The sequence below is a fragment of the Toxorhynchites rutilus genome, chromosome 2 (assembly GCF_029784135.1).
Source record: "Toxorhynchites rutilus septentrionalis strain SRP chromosome 2, ASM2978413v1, whole genome shotgun sequence".
Classification (NCBI taxonomy): Eukaryota; Metazoa; Arthropoda; class Insecta; order Diptera; family Culicidae; genus Toxorhynchites; species Toxorhynchites rutilus.
This window is the reverse complement of record NC_073745.1, coordinates 161,912,502-161,934,213: the sequence shown is the minus strand read 5'-3', so window position 1 is coordinate 161,934,213 and position 21,712 is coordinate 161,912,502. Positions and strand designations below refer to the sequence as shown.

General features: G+C 37.2%; 1 protein-coding gene across 6 annotated transcripts in view; it reads left to right on the top strand.

The window, feature by feature from the left end:
• The first annotated feature begins 8,327 nt into the window (after positions 1–8,327).
• The window catches only part of LOC129771299 (zwei Ig domain protein zig-8-like), a 374,094-nt gene continuing 360,709 nt past the window's right edge, over positions 8,328–21,712 (top strand). Inside the window, exons 1-2 of one of the 6 annotated variants that reach the window (XM_055774794.1) lie at positions 8,328–8,911; positions 9,467–9,855. The gene's annotated coding sequence lies outside the window, so the exon portion shown is untranslated. Of the gene's footprint in view, positions 9,026–9,049; positions 9,856–21,712 lie in introns of all 6 variants that reach the window. The other 5 variants (XM_055774793.1, XM_055774792.1, XM_055774791.1 and 2 more) reach the window with 5 other exon arrangements.

Here is a 21,712-nt window from a genome sequence, read left to right as displayed (position 1 = left end):
AACCGTGGTATTATGGATGTTTGTGTCTTGGATGCATTTTATGGAATTCAACTTTGGGCTCCATATTTTGTGATGTTCAACATTCAAACAAGATTTCGAATTGCATCAAGCCGACCATATCCATGACCGTTTGTTTATCGTATGTGAAGGAACGTTCGTCGTGTGTTCCCAAATTAATACACTCGGTTTCCTATGACACCGATCGGGTTTGACAACGTAAAGGCGCGTCCACATTATGCCGAATGATGCCGATCGGCGGCATATTTGGTAGAGATGTGCCATCCGCTCATGAGCTGTTCATTCGAATCGCTTCATCATAGTGAGCGGATTCGGATCGGCTCGCAATCAAAAAACGCAGCTCATCAGCTCATTACGGAGCTGGAGCTGATGAGCTGTTGAGCTGTTGAGCTGATGAGCTGCTGAGCTGATGAGCTGTTGAGCTGATGAGCTGTTGAGCTGTTGAGCTGATGAGCTATTGAGCTGTTGAGCTGATGAGCTGCTGAGCTGATGAGCTGTTGAGCTGTTGAGCTGTTGAGCTGATGAGCTGTTGAGCTGTTGAGCTGAAGAGCTGTTGAGCTGTTGAGCTGCATAGCTGTGGAGCGCAAAAGCTGCAGAGAGTGTGAATTGCGAGACGCGAAAGGATTTTTCGTCTCCCGCGCTTCATGGCATGACGTCAGTTTGTTTTCGTGTATCCCTCTTCGTACTTTAGCTTTAGCAGAGATGCCAGATAGGAAAAAAGGTTTTTGTTTTGAAGATATTCAATCGTTCGTGACTTCATTAAATTTTTCTTATATGGCCAAACAAAATAATACACATTATTATATGCTTGTAAATAAATTTAATATATTACATTGTTATTTAAACATTACTGTGGAAACACATACATTTATTTCCGCGTGCTGAATCAAAACAATTCAGAAAACCACCCGGCATAAATGTTGATGATTGATACTGGTCCTTTTGTTACCTTTGTGATCGCGAATATTTATTTCTCGTTGCACCTATTAGTGGATTTATTTTGATATCCTCGGATGCCAAAAAAAATCTCGATGGTTTTTTTTTTTCAAAAAACGTTGTCTCGGCCAATATTCCTGGAGGCATTCTATTTGGCTACTGCTGGTTTTTCTGTTGTTTAAGTTCAGCATATCCTAAGCATCTTCTATGTTTCAGTTTTAGTTTTTGTACAATTACGAATTAAATTCGTTTATTTTTTGCTTTCCGTCTATTAAAAAAATGCACACTATGCAATGTCCCATGGTGATTACGTTTCATATGCAATTGTGTGGACAACTGCAAAATTCAACTGAGCTGATGAGCTGTTCAAAATGAGCAGCTCACTTGTATGAGCTGAACGGCTCTGAGCCGCTCACCATGATGAGCTGATTTGCCCATCTCTAATATTTGGTTCGTTATGTAATGTGGACACCACATCGGGTGCACGAAACCGAAGCCCCATCGGATGTACGAAGCCGTCACGAACACACGAAGCACAATGTCGTCAACGCTAATTTACTTCGTTTTGTTTTGGTTCGACTTTCTCGAACCGGACTCACTTGTTTCGGGTTGGTTTCGGTTTGGTTCGAGTCGGTTTTCGGCACGTCGGCAAGCCCGGACGGTACGTCCACATTTAGTGGCTTTACCGGGCGGCCAAGGCAGCTCTCGGCGTAATGTGGATGCGTCTTAAGAGTTTTGCAGTTTTGTCGTCGTTCGTTCATAATTAGGAAGATAGATGTGATACTTAAATGTATTCAGAACTATATTGCAAAGTTTATAGGCAACGCCCAGTTTGGTCGGCAAATATAGCGTTTCCGATGTTACAATTGTTTCTGATACTCCATAGCTTTTACGAATACAAAACAAATCTTGTAGCATCTAGCAAACCTTTTTAGAATCAGCTCAAACTACAAAATAAATGATATACTTTTTTTTACTCACAAATTAGTTTCTTTTTCAAATGATTGTCCTGTAATTTGTATGTTTATATGTTTGCATCTTTGTAGGTTTGTATGTTTGTAACATGTTTGTCTGTAGCGCATTACCACATTAAAAGAAATTTAAACCCTTGCTATTGATCGACCTTTATCTCTGCAGTCATAATAAAACTATCATTATAAAACTGCGTATTTGAAAGGCATATTGCTTATAATGAATTTTTCCACATTCCTCGTCAGCACACGCTCGTAAGTTGGCAACGCATGTGAAGTGAAGATGAGTTCGGTCGTTGGTTACACACGATTATCCCTAAGGTCTCGACGAGTGCATGGTTCAAGGGGATGAATGTAGGTCGTGATTTCATTCGCGTGATATCTCGGCTTATGTCCAATCACTACAACCTAAACGCGCATCTTTATCGCATTGGGCTCGCAGCAAACAATTTTTGTGATTGTGGCGATGGCTACCACGACATCGAGCATATTGTCTGGTCGTGTATCCGGTTCCATGCTGCCCGCTCTCAGCTTTCCAGAGCATTGAGGGCACTAGGCAGACAATCGGTTATCCCCGTCCGGGATATCTTAGGTAGTCGCGATCCTGATCTTCTGCTTCATCTATACCTGTACCTCAGAAACGCCGATGTCAACGTTTAATGATGTTTCCTTCGTTGTGTCCCTGTCTCATATTCCTCCTATCCGATATATAAACTTTAACTTAGTCGCGCAATACATACACACACTCTTTACAGATACACGGACCGAAGGTTGTGCAGTCCACTGATGATTCAACTAGAGGCAAAGGTTGTACCGCTCATGACAACTCGACACGAGCTGATGATTGCGCCGGCCAGTGATCATTCTATCCTGGATTCCTCGAGTCGAGAAAGACGCACCACGCTAGATATGGGTTACAGACGTCCCAATAGGAAGTATCCCGTGTCGGGCACACGTACAGAGCATTGAAGACTGCAACATCACAATTATGAGAACACTTGTAATACTAACCTCGAGCCAACCGCGAGTAATCGGTTACATATTACTAACATAGTTGTAAGCAAACATTGTCGAAATATTGAACTCCCGGCCCCGTTAGGCTGCCGCCATATGAGCCTTAAAAAAATATACATTTTGGATTAAAAAAAATGATTTCAAAAATCCAAGATGGCGGCCGCTACAAAATGGCGGATTACATATATCCTCAAAACCCTATCAATATGGATTTTTCCCAAATCCCATCAATATGGGTGTCGAATGAAAGGGCTTGACCACAATTATCTATGGAAAATGTAAATCAAAGATAGCGACAGCTACAAAATGACGGATTACAAATTTTCTCAGAACCCCACATATTGTATATCAAATGAAAGGGATTGACTAGTAGAATACAGTTATTCATGAAAACTGTGAATTCAAGATAACGGCCGCGTTCAAAATGGGGGATTAAACATTTCTCAGAACCCCATCAATATGTATATGAAATGAAAAGGATTGACTAGTAGAACACAGTTATTTATGAAAAATGCAAATCCAAAATGGCCGCCACCTCAAAGTGGCGCCATACACCCAGGTTTTTTTTACGCGGGGGATACGTACCTCGTAAAAAAACCGCGTCAAAAAACCGCGCTAATTGGATAATCCGCGTAAAAAACCGCGTTAATTCGAAAATCCGCGTAAAAAACCGCGTTAATTGGAAAATCCGCGTAAAAAAACATGTCAAGTAAAAAGTTGAGTGTTCCTCGCTTCCGAAAACCCGTAGTGTTTTTTCCTGCAATTTCGTTGGTTACTGGTAGCTATAGTTCAGTTTTCCTCACGAATGAGGTCATCTGCTGTTGCTAGAAGATTCCCTAGTAATTTGTACACTTTTCTGCAGATGCACGTGCAGTACCACTGTTGAACTGTCCAGAGCTAAGTAGAAAAGGAAAGACATTCACGAATAGCAGCCCGTAAAAATCCCGTCCCGGTGTACCGCCCGGCGAGCTCCCTGTTACCCAACACCTAAAATCCACGTAAGAATCGTGATAAGGTGCGGCACTAAGCGCTTAACTCCTTTACTAGCACTAATTACCGTAATTTGCTCTGAGGGAACATGAGAAAAAAATGTGAGCTGAGGGAAAGATATGAAATTGCACTGGTCTTTTTTCACCGCGTAAAAAAACCGCAGTAATTGGAAAATTCGCGTAAAAAAACCGCTTTAATTGGAAAATCCGCGTAAAAAACCTCGCAAAAAAACCGCGTAAAAAACCTCGTAAAAAACCTCGTAAAAACCAACCTCGGCCACGGGTGCACTTGCATTACTATTAGTAGAGTTAAATGAAGATTCCAAATTTCAGATCAATCATTCAACAGGAACGGGGTCAATTTCCTATTAATGTGGGACAACCCTACAAACATACATAGAAACAGGTTAAGCTGAATGAAACCATTTTAAAAGTAATTAGTTGTTTGGGGACTGCGGCCATCTTGGAATTTGATTTTTCATTATCTGCTATGTACTACTAGTCGAGAACTTTCTTTTGATACCCATATTGATGAGGTTTTGAAAAAAAAAAATATGGCGCTATCGTATGGTTGCAGCCATTTTGGCTTTACATTTTTCATAAATAACTGTGTTCTACTAGTCAAGCCCTTTCATTTGATACCCATATTAGCTATTAAATATGGAATTATTATACAAACTATTACTATTACTATTACTATTACTATTACTATTACTATTACTATTACTATTACTATTACTATTACTATTACTATTACTATTACTATTACTATTACTATTACTATTACTATTACTATTACTATTACTATTACTATTACTATTACTATTACTATTACTATTACTATTACTATTACTATTACTATTACTATTACTATTACTATTACTATTACTATTACTATTACTATTACTATTACTATTACTATTACTATTACTATTACTATTACTATTACTATTACTATTACTATTACTATTACTATTACTATTACTATTACTATTACTATTACTATTACTATTACTATTACTATTACTATTACTATTACTATTACTATTACTATTACTATTACTATTACTATTACTATTACTATTACTATTACTATTACTATTACTATTACTATTACTATTACTATTACTATTACTATTACTATTACTATTACTATTACTATTACTATTACTATTACTATTACTATTACTATTACTATTACTATTACTATTACTATTACTATTACTATTACTATTACTATTACTATTACTATTACTATTACTATTACTATTACTATTACTATTACTATTACTATTACTATTACTATTACTATTACTATTACTATTACTATTACTATTACTATTACTATTACTATTACTATTACTATTACTATTACTATTACTATTACTATTACTATTACTATTACTATTACTATTACTATTACTATTACTGTTACTATTACTATTACTATTACAGGCTCCGTAATCGGCAGGGTGAGCCGACTGGTCATCCATCTCGGCACGGGCCGCGTCACTCCTTGGCTTAAAGCTTAATTTATCTATTACTTTCTTCGCTTAACCCCTTGCCGTACGATTTAATTTCCAACAACAGGGCTCAAACACGAGCACAGTGAGTCGTTTCGATACTCTGCTGAGTGTGTGTATTAGGGTGCCAATGAAAATGGTCATCTCTAATTTCAAAAAGTTACCTCATTAAAAATGTTCACCACCTCTTAAAAACACCCTATGCCAAATATCTGCTCAATCGGACTTGAGGGAGAGTGGCGCAAAGCGGTCAAAGTTTGAGTAATTTGAAAATCAAAAAATCACCCAAGGGGGAGTGAAAAATCGACACTCTGGGACTTAGTTTTTTTTCGGAATACGAAACGAGAAGTATGGTTTTCGGTGCCAATAAAAATAGTTATCTCGATTTTTCATACGGACCTTCCTACGAAATATGGATTTGCACAATAATAAATCCTATGCAAAATATTAGCTCATTCGGACTTCATTTACTGGTGTCGCAGACGTTAAAATTAGAGTTTTTTTGAGAAACGAAAAATGACCGAAAATCGATGTTAAAATTTTTTTTTTCGATGCCAAATGTTTTAAAATTGCATTACTCTTCGAGATTTACAGTTATCTCAAAAATTTTTTTTGTTAAAAGAAATGTTTTTTTAGCACTTGGTCGATTTTCCGTCTGAAAAATTGATTTTTGAAAAAAAAAATATTTTGAGATAACTGAAAATCTCAACGTGTTATCCATTTTAAGACATTTGTCATCAACATTTTTTTTTATAAACCCCGATTTCCGGTGATTTTGCGGTTTTCAAAAAACTCAAATTTTAACGTCTGCGACACCAGTAAATGAACTTCGAATGAGCTAATATTTTGCATAGGGTATGTTATCGTGCAAATCAACATTTTGTAGCAACTTCCGAATGAAAAATCGAGATAACTACTGGCACCCTAAACCATACATTTAGTTTCGCATGCCGAATAAAAACTAAGTCCCAGAGTGTCGATTTTTGACAAAAAATTTTTTTCGAGATGACACTAAATCTCGACGTTTTATGCCATTTTAAGACATTTGGCATCAAAATTTTTTTTTCGAAAACCTCGATTTCCTTTACTTCTCCCTTGGGTGATTTTTCGATTTTCAAAAAACTCAAACTTTGACCGCTTTGCGCCACTCTCCCTTAAGTCCGATTGAGCTGAAATTTGGCATAGGGTGTTTTTTCGAGGTGGTGAACATTTTGTATAGGGTAAGTTTTTGAAATTTTTGGGTCGATTTCTTCCCATACATTCATTGGCACCCTAGTGTATATCTTACTTACGATCGTAGCAGTCCCGCATCATCATGTATCCATTTCACATCGATAGACGACGAGTGAGGTTCGATATTGTACGTTCCGGCCCAGTTTAATCTCCACGAGTGTGGTTCGACGTTATACGTGAAGGGGTTAATACCCATGGATAATTGGTTCTCAATAGTTTCAGGTTCTTTTTCGGACATGTTACTATAGAGATTTCTTTATTCACTGGAGGAGTTGAATTTATGACTATTCTTTTTTTTATACAACAAATATCTTTGGAAGTGGGGCACATAACAACGGGTATTCTAGTTCATACAATTAGAGTGTAAGATAATTTTAATAAATAAACAATTTTCTTCCAACCATGGGCGTGGACTAGTATCTACCGGATTCTCCTGTATCGCCATGTTTCCGCAAATCGGATTTAGATCACTTAACTATAGTGCCAACAAACGAATTAAACGAAAACATCGCCATAAAACCATCCTAAAGCAACATCCTAAAACTGTATTTACATTCGTTAATAGTTCCCGCTTATTTCCATCTAAACGTTATCCAAAGGGTCTCTGTTTTCTCTGCCATTCCATGTCCCCATGCGACCATGCTGTTGGTTTCATTTCTTTCTTTTTTTGTCTCTCGTACAAAAACAGTAGACATTATTTTTCCTCAATATAACCTGATAATCTAAATGCCTTCCTGCTAGCGTGCGGTACCATTTTTCCGATGGCGTCTTTCTTTGTTCGTGAAATTCGAGGTGAACTCAAATCTCCGCACGGAGGAGCACCTTGCTTCCAGCAGCAGCAGCAGCAGCAGTGATCGAAAATAGTCGCTCCAAGCGGCGAAGAGCAATTTGGCAGAAAATATAAGCTGCCGCGCCGAGTAGCGTTGTTCGTGACTGGGAGATGGCAGTTGGAAGCAAAATTAGTGCTCATCTCTTTACCGAGACGATGCTGTTGCTGCCAAATGAAGGAGGTGTATGATGGCGTGGGAGGCTTCGGAAGGCATCGAAATGATTAAGTTGTTTGTACGGTTAGATCTTGTTTCTTCTGTTTCTTCTCAGGCGCTTTTTTACGCTGGATTGAAAACTAGTGGTAAGGTTTATTTGTTCGGGGAAATTATGCTTCGGCGAACGACGACGGAGAGCGCCCGAGAGCTGACAATGATGTGTTTGAGAATGAGAGACGGTTACTATGGCAGGTTGTCGGGAGAATATAGGTGGATGGGAAGCCTTTTTTTCATTCTACGGGGACAAATATGAGAATGGCGAAAAATAAGAACAGCTTCCATGTGTAGTAAGCGAAAGATATGAGGGTGGAATGTCTGGATGGTTTGTGTTTAGAAACTAGGAATTGCCGTAAAATAGCCACGATTGGAGGAGAGGTTCATGAGAAGGCAGTGGCAGCAGCGTCATCGAGTGTGTCTAGAATTATATAAGAGCATCACTGCCTTGATGATGTGCTTTTGCTCTCTTAAAGCTCCAACAGGGTAGGGCAGTTATTTCGAACGATAATAAGAGCATCATTCAAAGCTTATCGCGTTCCTAATAAAGGCAACAGTTGCATTCGTCGGTTTGAAATATTTACTAGACTAGGATAGAAGTGAATCCAGGGGGATAACCATACAAGTGAACAATGTGAACTCGATACTCTAATGACATATTGTTTGTCTGTAATCAAGAGAGAACACCAAATTTAACTCAAACAAATGCTGCAGAGCATTATCAGCATCCTTGTTTGATCGTATCAGGTTCGGGAAAGGATTCAAAGAGCTTCCAGGGGGGCGCATGCGCTAAATTTGATTCTTGGGAGCATAGAGAGAGAGTGCCGAGCTCTGTTGTTTCGAAGAATAATGAAGAAGTGAATGAGAGCAAGGGGAATTCATATTGGAGCGCATGTCATCGACTGTGAGAAAAACTGGGCTTTCACTGCCAAAGTGCCGCGTAGGGGTACCAGGAATTTCTAGGTTCTGTCAGATTAGAGTTTGCATTCAGTGGTAGTGCGTCATCCGGGTCGAAATTTATACGGGGCATCGTTGTTCAAAGCGAGAGTGATAGTGTCCAAACAACAAAGGTGTTTTGTTGCAAAGAAAACATCCACCAACTACAACGAGGATGTGCACTCTCTGTGTTCGATAGTTCCGTGACAGTTGATGCGATTGCAGCTGCATTCGTTGGTCCAGAACAAGCGATAGTATGATTGATTGCAGTGGTGGATTGAAGTAATTTTCACTCCGGTTTGGAAACTTTGCTGCAATTTGTTTGCGGTACATCATGGATTGATGATATGAGTGTTTTTTGTGTATTGGTATGTTAACGGCATTTCCTACAGATCGCTGAGTGGTTTCTTATTTCAATCTACACGTGAGGAGAATAATGGGCAATGAATGATTGTGACTCAAAAGAAGGATCGATTGCAGCACCCATCTGAATAGGATAAATGTTAGTGAGCTGTATTTCGTGCTTCGGAAATATCGGATTATCCCATGTTTGACCCGGTGAAGAATAATAGTTGTGGTGTGATTCGTGAATAAGGTGATTCGGTTCGGCAAAGAGCAACATTGAATATGAAAATAAATAGAAAATGCCCTTGAGAGAAGCCTGCGTATGAGAAATATGATTTTGGCCATGGTTATACGAAAGCACTTGTGGCGATTATGAATGTTCTCGTGTATTTATAAGCAGATGAACATAAGGAGGATAACACAGTTCGAATTATGTACAAAGATAATTAAAATTTCGCATTTAGCTATAGAGAAAACAAGTAAAGTGAAATCAAATAAACATCAAGAGTGTTATTGAGCAGTTTATGCATCATAAGTGTTTAAATAAGAAGAACCACAAGAAGTGAAAATTATGTATATCGTTGTTGTGTTAGCGGTACATGGAGTACATTTGCAATTCGTTACATAATCCGTTGCATCCAGTGATACAGAGAGGAGAGTACAGTGAGATTCGCCAGTGAGATATGCAAGAAATGAAACAAATCGATTAAAAATAGACAACGTACATACAGATAATCCAAATCTGTCTTCATCAAGTATTCGATCCGATCACATAGAATTACCAGCCAAGCTAGCCGCTCTTGCACATTGGATATATGTGCTTCTAGCTAACCGATAGCTAATTTGATTCTAGGTAATTATATCGCTCACCTAAATGTATATGCATATTTATGTGGACCTCTAGCGATTCGCAGCATACAAAATTGAAATGACAAACACAATTCAAAGGGCAATCATGATGGATTACATTCGAAATATAGGTACTAGAGTGCGCCGAAGTTATTTCGCTTAGTACCGGCACAATTTATGCTGATGGAAATTTCACTCGGAAAATTAAATTTCCTCTGTCAAGTTGTTTCGCGTAGAGGCTCTGATTCTCGATATTTGATATGCGCGCAGATATTAAAATAGGGGTAATAAATTATTTATATCCCACTGAATATCATTCGCTTACAAATTTCGATTTGGTGACGAAATGAAAACGGATTGCTTAAATCGAACCGATTGAGCTTGAAGTTTTACTGCTGTTGAAAAGGTGTTGACGTTAATCAAGAATGATGACAAAGTTGATGAATGTCGTGACACTTCTGGGCAAATAAAAGGGAGTCACCTTCTCCACTATATTAACCCTCTGGCTGACGTTAATTTCTATTGGTTTTATTCACATTTATGGCCTAATACAAGGTGCGCACCAAAGTGAGCAGGATTTTTTTTTCAAAATCCCAATCGTACTTTCTTCTGGTGCCATTTATGAATAACGGTTAATGAAGCTATTGATGTCGATTATTGTCAATAAACTTCGAACAAACGTTTTCATTTTGAGATTGTGCTGGATCGTAAAGTATCTTCTTTCTTTAGTTTTCTCATGAACTAATTCCAAAGCATTGTTGTGTGTATGATATTTATTCGAGCAAAACTGTGCTTTTGGTTGGGGTTTTCACCTATTAAGCTATTAAGCTCGGATTGTAATTGAGGTATTATTTCTATATCTCGTTTATTCGTTTCATGTACGTTTTATTTGGAATTCACACTATGCGGAAATCTAATGCAACCCAAACGGAATCTACACCCAAAACTCCGTCGGTGATTCGCGTAATGTTGTCCACTTCCAACACACATGTCCCACTGATAGAATAAATTACTATTTTAAATTAACTTTAAAAATACTTTGAATTAATCTTCATATATTTATCATACACAGTAGAATCCCGGTTATCTGCGAGCGGATGATCCGCGATTCGGGTTATTCGCGAGAGCGAGTTCCATAGGAAGTATATGGACCTTCCCGGAATTTGTCAGTGAGTGGCAATTAAAATACATATTATTTGAAAAGTTTTCCAAGGATTTTGTATTTGAATGTTATATTACATCTCTATTTTTGTCAACTAGTTCGTTCATTTGTAGATTGAGAGGAGTATTGATTCTGATTTGTTCATTATTATGTTTATAACATCATTGATGGAAGAATTTATAATTTCAAATCATTTGCGTCTAGGTTATGTGCCTTGAATTTCCAGGTAGTTCCTAAAGAGTCCCAACGCTTATGTCTTCTATATGGTGACAAGTTTTCAAGTTTTGGTATATTTCTTCAATTTTTGGTTTATAAGACTACTATATTGATTAACTTCTTTTTGTTCAAATTGTGTATTGGGATTTGTATATGATTTTGAAGGGGTTCAACATTGTAATGATGGATATAATAGGAAGATGTGCATTGTACTCTTGCTATGCTTAATTTCGTAATGTGTATTCTTTCTCATATTGCCTTGTATGAGAATAAGAAATTGTATGAGAATAAGAAATCTGTAATAAGAGGAAATAAATTGAAATGTTAAATTTTCCTTATTTTTATATCATTTTCATGATTTTCTTCCATCTACATTGGATGATGGACTGTGCTATTGTTAACATTTTTTATCTTTACGTTTTTAAATCGTTTTTTTTTAATTCTTTGCCTAGCATTTTCATATATCTCTTGATTGCATTCTATTTCCGTGTGTTTATGTTTGTTATGGAAATTCAAATCCTTTTTCTGTTTTTCTGTAAGATTTTCAAAAACTTTTTCAATGATTTTTCGAGTTCTGGGTGATGGAAGTATGATTTCGTATGGAGTATGTTTAGTGGAATATGGATGGATGAGTTCTATTGGTGAATTGATGAGTTAAGTAAGTCAATAACGGATTTTTCAGGATTTTCATGCTTGGTTATGCGATAAATTTCCAAAATTGTAGAGTGGAAACCTTTTACAACACCATTCATTTCACTCTGTCCCGTTGCAGTGACATATGGTTTAATATTTTTTTTATCTGTATTATAGTGACTTTCAACACTTTTGGCTTTCATTCCATTCCATTCCATTTTTTGGCTTTTTACTTCCATTTTTGGAAGAATGTCGGGAGTGATGGTTTAATATGCTGAGCGTTGTAAAAGTTTACTGCGTCACCTGTCATGAAGAATTTTTCCCCATCCATGATTAGTGTTTCCGGATAATCATATTTTAAAAGAATTTCTATTAGAATTGCTATTATCAGCAGAATGTCTAGTTCCTGTCATTGAACAGACTAATCTACTTAATGCATCTGCGACAACGTTTGTCTTGCCTGGTTTATTAACGATTTGATAATAACGCCTGTGCTAATAATGAATCCTTTAAATTCGATTTGTGAATGTAGAAATTCTGATTTGTCGAGTTGAATTTTTGAATTCGCTTTGTTAATGATTTCCAATATTATTTGAAGATTTCCTAGGTGTTCCTTTCTTCCGAATACAATGACATCATTAATACATACATAGTAGATTTTGCTCATGTGTTCCCGCAGTACGTCATCAATAGTCCCTTGGAAAAATGCCGGGGCGTTTTGAGTCCAAACGGTATTCGTGTGAACTCATATTTTTCACTATTGATTGAGAAGGTTGTTCTTTCAGTGTCTGACTCTGTCATTTTTATCTGATGAAAACCAGATGCTAAGTCGAGAGTTGTGAAATATTTTTGGCCCTTAAGTTTATCCAAAACATAACTATCTCAGGTTGTGTTTACTGTTATAAATACCACCAACACAATCAATTTTGGATTTTTTGTTGTCTGCGAAAGATGCTGAATAGTATAATTTATGAATTACTTGTTTGGGAATGATGTTTTTGGAAGCGTTGGAGATGCATTTTTGCTAATAGGTCCACAAAAACTACTCGGATATTCGATAAGTTATTGAAATTGACAGGCCTTGGTGTATTGTTATGTCTCTTCGGTTATATCCCTGACATTACCCACCCGTATTTTTCATTTCTTATATCAGAAGTTTAGACATTGGAGAATATACCGTAGAACCGTATCGCGCCATACTTTTCGGAAACCCCATCATTCACTGCGTTATAGTCATTTTAGTGATGCGGTATTCAATCTAGTACGACTTTGACACAAAACTTTTTAGCTGTATTATAGTGACTTTCAGCCTTCAGCTGGTTCCTCGCTTGGACCAACAGATTTATTCCGTTGGAAGAATGTTGGGAGTGAGAATTGAACTCGTAACCTTTAGCGTGAGAGGTACGAATGTTAACCACTTCGCCAAATCGTCTCCACACAAAACTGCAATCGCGTTTTTCTCGAAACTAGTTTTTTCAAGCTGGAGTACACGATATCTCCAGTTCTTCTGAATCGATTTATTCCAAATTTGGCCAAATGTATAAAGACTTATTTATATACCCTCTATCGCATGAGCCTATACAAATCTATTATTTTATAATTTAACTATTTTTAAATGATAAAACCGTACTAAAAAGTATTTTGACGTAGGACTACGTCTTTGATTTCTATGTAGAGGGGTCACTGTACGAAAAATGTAACGTTTATTAAGAGTTTTCAAATGCATATTACGCAGAATCGTTCCTACGATATATGTTATAATATATACCATTAGGCAGCAAATTTATCCAGCATTTTTTTCGCCTCAGACATCAACAGTGGAGATAACAAAACAAGTGAGCAATTTAACAAATAAAAGAGGTATGTTTTGCGAGCGGATGCGAAGGTAAAACATGCATTATGCATTCTTTCTATCAACTTCGTTCCCATGAATGTTGTATGCAACACAAAATTGTGTGCAATAAGTCGTTCTATCAAACAAATTCAGTAATCAGATGCAAGATTTCATGCTTCACTCAAATTTCATGCCAAATTTCATCAAAGGAACGAGGGAAGTGTCACTCATATAGTGATCGTTCGTCAATTGGGCTGGAAAATCAATACAATTATCAAATTTTAATCGATAACTGGACTGCAAATCAGCAAAAGCAATACTTCAAATTGAAGATGACATCTATTATTGATACATAACTGCTTTGCAGCCCAGTTAACGTACGCCCTGTTATAGATAAGTCCAGTTTAAGATATTCCAGTTAGTGAATGACTTCTGTATATGACGGGGTGACGAACATCTTAAGCGAGTGTCTTCCGGACTGTGGCACATGAGTAATTGTACAGCGAAAAATGATATCAATATTAGAAGGATGGAAGGGATTATCATGCGAGAACTTATTGATATCGGCATTACATTGCATCACAAAAATGAAATATTCATTGAGGGGCTCAAAATGAAAGGGATGTAAATGACATCATCGATTTCCCAACATCGGCTCTCTCTACATGCCTTTCCTTCTGAGCCCCTCAATTATCTTCATGACTCATATTCATAATTCTCAATGATTCAATTCCTTCTATGATAGATTGAGTAGTAAAATCAATACGACTTGATTGAGTCTGCAAACGAACATTATTTCACCGAAAATTTTGTCCACCTGTTATGTGTCACACTGATATTCATTTATCATTTTCATTTAGACAGTTGAACTTCCCTGACATTACCCAAGCTTATTTTCTTTTTTGTTCGTTACAAACCGTTTGATGGTTAATAGTACATATAACAAACAGTCCTTTTCAGGGCTACTATTTGTAGTTTCCAATGAGTTAAACTAACAGATTTCTGAACAATGAAAAGAATTACATTTAAAAAAAATAACTGTTCTGAACACAGTCCTACGTCAAACTTTATTCCGTGCCCCTAGGCTCAGACTTTTCAACTTTTTTAAACAGTCGCTAATTTGTCAAAACATTTTTTAATTTGTCCGAGGTTCATACCATAGCGGTCACTTTACTGATTCAGAATCTGTTCGAGTTAGGTATTTCAGATAACCAGAAGGGTTATTAGGTCACCCTACGGCACAACTTTTCTTTGACTCCCTTACTTAACCAGTTTGTAACTATTCTAGTTTTGAATTTGTTTTTTTTTCTGTTTAGTTCTTGTTTTATTGTTAATAGATTAAGAAACATATACGGACATAATTTATATTGAAAATATTCTTTGTTTTATTTGTTCAGAGCTCGAAAATGCGTCAGAAATCCGTGCCCCTACATTAGAATACCCTCTTAAACGAATTAAGATTTATTGGTGACTTGGAGGCGTTTTGCAAAAGAAAAACATTCAGGGCTGCTTATTTATGTTTGTTTATGTTCTCATGCAGTTGTATTAGACTAATTGCATCAAACTTAGACACAGAAAAGCACTGACTGACTGGGACTGACAGTTACAAAATAAGAAAATAAAAATATATATTGTTTGTTGTTGGATGTATTACAAAATGTAACTACTTTCTAGATAAATTTCTGATTATAAGTATCTTTGGAAGCTCTCACTCTTTGGGAGACCCACTCTGATATCATGAAAATGCTCTCGACGCGAACTGAATGGAAAGCGCAGCATGAAAAATTCGGGGCTCAACGTGTTAATATTTTCCTATCACCAAATGGTTACTAACAGATTAATAGACTCGGTCCTTTCTGTATCCCGACTATCCTGACTTCCTACAGTTGGTAATATAATCATGGATACATATTATAAAACTACATGTCTATTATATTTGTACTGATACAAAAAATTTCATTAATGAAACTTCTAAATGCATCTACATATTTTTTCTATTACCGATGGTATCTTACCACTAAAAAGAAGGTGCATGAGACGAACGAAAATGACTTGATGTAAATTGTGGTCATTCAATTTGATTCACCCTCATTTTTTAAAGACTAAATTGAAGACCCTACCAGATTAGATCTTGATGTAATATAGCTTCTGTTAAGCCCTATAATAAAAAAACAAACAAACAGCGATATATAACAGTAACAACCCTCAAAGAAAGCGCCACGTTGGATTAGCGATCATGTATGTTGGGTGTGTGATGCCCGATTTTCGGAATCATGCCCGAAATGAAAATTAATACGATTCCTATTAGCATAAGAGCCGGGACGATATCCTTTTCCAAACATGATTCCAGCTCTGGAAGCGTATTAGAGGTACCTTTGGATAATTTTTCTTTCCGCCTCCGTTGTACCATTCTCCACCAGAGATTGAAACTGAACTTGACGGATTGGTTCCAATTCCAAGCAAATAACAGAAATGCTGTTTGGAAAAACCTCTTTTTAATCATACTGAATGCCGTTCGCTCGAATGGAGTGTATATTTTCGCAGCTTGTTTTGTTGCTGATAGGATTTCATACGGATACCGGATATCACCGATACGTAATTCTCGACACATTCACAATAAGGCTGTTAACTTCTACCATTGAACATGTTTTCTTACTTCTGACGGTCGTAATCAAATTACACGGTAACGAATATTATGCTTGGAAGAATTACGCAAAGTAATCATCTCCGTAATCTACAATCCGTTTGTTACTGATTTCTCGTTGATCGACATTTACTACCTCGAATATCGAATATGGCGTAAATATGCGATGGTTCACTCTGAATGCCTGACTGTACACCGGGTTTTCCACTGACTTTGTTACTCGACGTAATGTTCAATAAGATTACTATATTTAGAATTTGAACGAAGGACATCCAATGTTTACCAGAGTTAATTTCATCGATAAGGGTGTCTTGAGAAAATTGCGGGTATTGGTAGAGTTAGAAGTACCGATTTTTTTGGACAGATGCAACTACATTTATGATCGCCTTATACGGTTACATTGAAAGTTCACGACGGAAAATACCCTAATAATTTTGCTACATTGTATTCGTGACATTTACTGATTTACGAAACGAGTAGTTTGTTCTGTAAGAAATGAAACTTTTATTACAGCCAATTACTTACGTCGATTTATGTGTTTATCAGACATGAACATGCACGATTTTTACCTTGTTTGGTTATGATGGCACCAAAAAATGTGACCTTTTTATAGTTGAATGAATGTATTGAAATAAGCTGTACATTCACCTTCCTGATGCACATGTATCAATAGATAGTATCAAACACATTGGTATATCTAATTACATCTACTCGACACAGTATGTGTACATCTAAATGTATTTCGGGTTGTGCTCAATTACCAATTATGTGGACCTGTGTATATGATTTCATTACACGAATAACGTTATCGTGTGACACACGATACCGTGTCGGTATTGCGTTGTCTGACTAAATGAAAGCAAATCGATTGCTTTGGTTGCTTTCAACAGAAAATAAGATAATCTTTCAGTCGCGATGGATTATAGATGGTCATCGTGGCTGCAACAAGAATGGAATAAAAATACATATACAGGGTTTTCCATTTCGGGCTTCCGAAAGTATACAGCCCTGCGCTGGCAACCGTTTGGCATAGCTGTCAACCAAAGCGTCATATCGTTAGTTGAATGTCTGCCATTTTACAATATGGGCCGTTTTAGCATCGCACAACGTGTTAATTTTGTTAAATTATACTATAAAAATGATGAAAAACCGGCAAATGTTTTTCGAGCATTACGGACGGATTTTGGTCGTCATGGACGGCCTACAGAGCACACAATCGCTAATGTAGTGCGTAAATTCGAACAAACTGCATCCGTAGCGGATATTGTGAAACCTGTGCATCATCGTAATGTGCGTTCGGCCAAAAATATTGCTGCTGTTGCTGCCAGTGTGGAAGATGACCCGAATGTTTTGATTCCACGGCGTGCGCTATGGCCGCATGTTAACCGATTTTTTTTGCCACAAATTGAAGATATGGATACGGATGACATGTGGTTTCAGCAGGATGGCGCCACGTGCCACACAACACGACCGAACATGGCCGTATTGCGAACGAAATTTGAGGGACGCATAATTTCGCGTTTTGGTGATGCCAATTGGCCGTCCAGATCATGCGATTTGAACCCGCTAGACTTTTTTTTGTGGGGTTATGCGAAAGACCGTGTCTATGCCAACTCTCCGCAAACTCTTGAACATTTGAAACAACATTCATCGTCAAAAAAAAGTCATCGAAAATTACCTGTTCCGGATGAAGGTGTGCGAGGAAGCCCTAGGTGGACATTTGAATGATGTTGTATTTCACAAATAATGGCATAAACCAAACTTTAATTTGAAATAAAAGTTTCATCGAAATTCGAATTCTAAGTGTGTTTCATTTCAATTTACTTTCGGAATTTAAAGTTGGAAAACCCTGTACGTTATGTGAACATATACCATAGTTTAACGAGTCTGAACTGATATGTATTATTTCTTTCTAAGTATCGTCACTCAGTTGTGACTTTTCGGTGGTTTAGATTTTGTTTACGCCTGAAAATCACTCGCTGAATAAGAGCATTTACAGCCTGGCAAGCACGATTCGAATTCTACAATTTTCTTTGAAAAAAAATTACGAATATTACCGAATGGAATGCTCAAGAATTCCAGTCCATTTTTCATCGATTTTAGTGTTAACGTATGCATTAAAAAAAAGGACTAATTTCGAATGACGATGAAAGATAATTTAATGGAACAAATTTTGCTTAAATCTTACGTTTATTAAGCCTACAACAAAAATTATTCAAGGTTGTTGATTCGAAGCAGCAGCACTGTCTAGCAACTCGATGATTTTTTCATACTGCTAGCTCCACCCCACAGCGAAGGAGTTGGACATCCTGAGGCACTTTGTGTCCGCCAGATATAGCCGATCTGTTATTTACAATATCATCTCCATGCTGCTTCTTAAGCCGGGAGATCGAAGCAACCGGCCAAACGGTGAAGGAGATTCTGGCCAAACTGGACATTTTCATGTGGAAGCGTTTTTTTTTGAGGTTCATCCATTTAAGAAAATCAACATGATCAAATTGTGATATTGAAATATACTGATATCGCGGGACATTTTCGTTTCTTTTGCCAAATGCGGGACGTTTCGCGGGACGTAATCTTACGTGGGACATTTTGTTGAAATGCGGGATTGTCCCGCGTAACGCGGGACGTCTTGTCACTTTAAGTATAGGTCAAGATTAGAATCATTTTGTAAGAACCATTCTACAATTTTGTTGAATAATGATACCTTCTATAACTCATCTGAGCTGTTCTCATGTGGGGTTCTGAATTTTAATCCTTTTAACCTTCCCATTCTCGTGTCATTTGATATACGGGACGTGAGGTTTGATTTGATTTTTTAAACAGAAACTGGTTACCAGCGTCGGTCAGTCGGACATAATATTTATATAAAACATCTGATGCCAAATTACCAAAAGCAGAAAATGGTGCAGATTTTCTTTAGATGGATATGCTGCAACTTTCTATAAGTTTAATTCAAAAAATAGAAATAAAAAATTGCTATTCATTTAGGACAATCAAAAGTAGAGTTAATTACACCCCATAGCGCAGTTACCAAATCCAAACAAACAAATTTACGTCCTCTGAATACGCCAGGATTTCGTTCTAAAAATGCCACCAGGTGGCTAAATTGCTGATGGCTTTTCTTCTTTTCCCTAAAAAGCAAGATAAGATTCAAAGTGTCAGCGAAAAAGCTAAATAAATAAAAATTTAAACTTACTACATTCCGCGTGGCTAGCATTCACCATCTAAAACACAAGTGAAAAAAATACACGGCAAGTGCTGTTTTTCTCCGTGACATGACAGCATTCAGTATTCATAATAACACCGAATTCATCAAAGTTGTCACGAGGGAGAAACTTTTTTTCTTATTTTACACACAAGGAGAACTTCGTAATAAGGTTGCTGGTATTTTTTGTTGCGATTTTGAATATCATAGACAAAGTGACTGATAACGTTGAAAACTTCAGGAACATTATTACCATAATTGGTACCTACATGGAAGTGACATTTTAATTCAAGTTTTTATGTAATTTAGTCGATTAATCATCGAACCATCAAAATCTTCAAAAATGAAGTTCAAAATGCTAGAAAAAGTATACTTTTGTATAATTTTCAGCTTGAGCTTGGGTAGACTGTACATTTCGTAGTTGCTCTCCGAGATTGACCTGAACCAGCCAAATTGTACAAAAGAACACACTGAATGACGCTTGGGAGTAGCAAATTATTCTCCTTGTGCAAGTTTCGCTGATTCGAGCTTTAAATAGTCAATAACGACTCCGGCCACGTCCTTACCGTCACCAGGGAAAGGGAAGGAATGTTAGTATTATATTCTCTGCTCGAAGGCCAGAAGGGTCGCCTCTATAGCGTGGTTCCCTAGCGATTATCATGGGAGGGATAGTTGTTAGTGGGCAGAGGTAAGAAACAGGATTCACTGAGGCAAGTGATGCGATTAAGCAAACGCGAACTTTCGAACACTCGTGGAACGAAATTCCAAAATTTTTATAGGTTACAAGACGCAACAGAGATTATCTTCAGTGTAGTATGCTTTTGTGTACTTTATAACTAAAATAGAGCATTTACTCGTAAATTTCTGTAATTTGGTGACACATTTCCTCCATATTTGGTACACCTACATTACCGTTTCACGCATAGTTGTCCCACGTTCCAAAATCAGCCGCTGAGAAAAACGCAATCAATCTGCCATATTTGTTTACTAGAAGCTATTAGTATATCAGTTTAGCAAAACACCGGGTTTTTATAAGCACTAAATTATTATTTAATGAAATGTGACAAGATACTCTCACTTGAACCAATAAAATTTGATTACGGGCTTAAAATTCATTCAGTTATGCCTAGAAGATCGACATCGATATATACGTAGGACGGTAGTACCCTACTTACAAAAAATGAATTTCATAATTCCAAATTCCAATCATACTTTAGCAGCAATTTTTTTTTCTAGTGTAGTGTGTCATTGGGAAAACAAGTCATAACTTGTCAGAACCATAGAGTTACAGATGGATATGTTAATTTCATCGCTCACTATTCACTATTGCTAAAGAGATGCTATTTTAAAATATACTCTTATACAAAAGAAGAGAAGAAAAAAACTAGATCAGCCATTACGAACACAGTATTGTTTGCTGATTCTAGCCGGTTTACGCCCTACGACAATCGTATCTAAGAAAGAATGGGTGATCAAGAAAGGGGGTTGGAGTTGGTGGAACACATTTAACACGCTTGCTCGTATGGAGTGGAATCGTTATCATTTATTCAGTGTTCGATACTTGCCAAAAGCAGCCATCTCCACATCCACACACACAGCATTTTCTTCGGAGCACACTATCAACGACCGCCCTTCCTGGGCAAGTCCCGGAGTAACTTCCGTTCCGCATCATCCCACATGCTGAAATTATGATTTTACATTTCGTTGAATACGATAATATTCTGGGTACGGAAGACATGGAGTGGGACCGAAAAGCAACTACTTGTGCTGATTTTCAGTTCTTTTTCTTTTTTATTCTTTCGATGCTTGCGTCTAAGTATGTCCATTTCGCTGATGCTGATTTTTCTACACGAATGAAACCATATTTTGGAACATGTTCCATCCCAACGATAGGGATCTTAATTTCCTATACGTAAATGAAGTCAACGTGGTCCTCCTTTAGCTGGCGAATTTTCTGTATGCATGGCAAAACAGCGCCACCTCGATGGTTGGTGCCGCAAAAGGAAAATGGCAGCTCATGTTTTCCCGTCGCGTTTTGATGCTCTGAAGCTGTGGCAGGGTAGGGAGAATCGATATCCTTACTTTTTTGTACGTTACGTTGAAGATAGATTACGGATAGCGTTTCTAATATAGAATAAGTTGTTATATAGAGGAAAGCATTGAG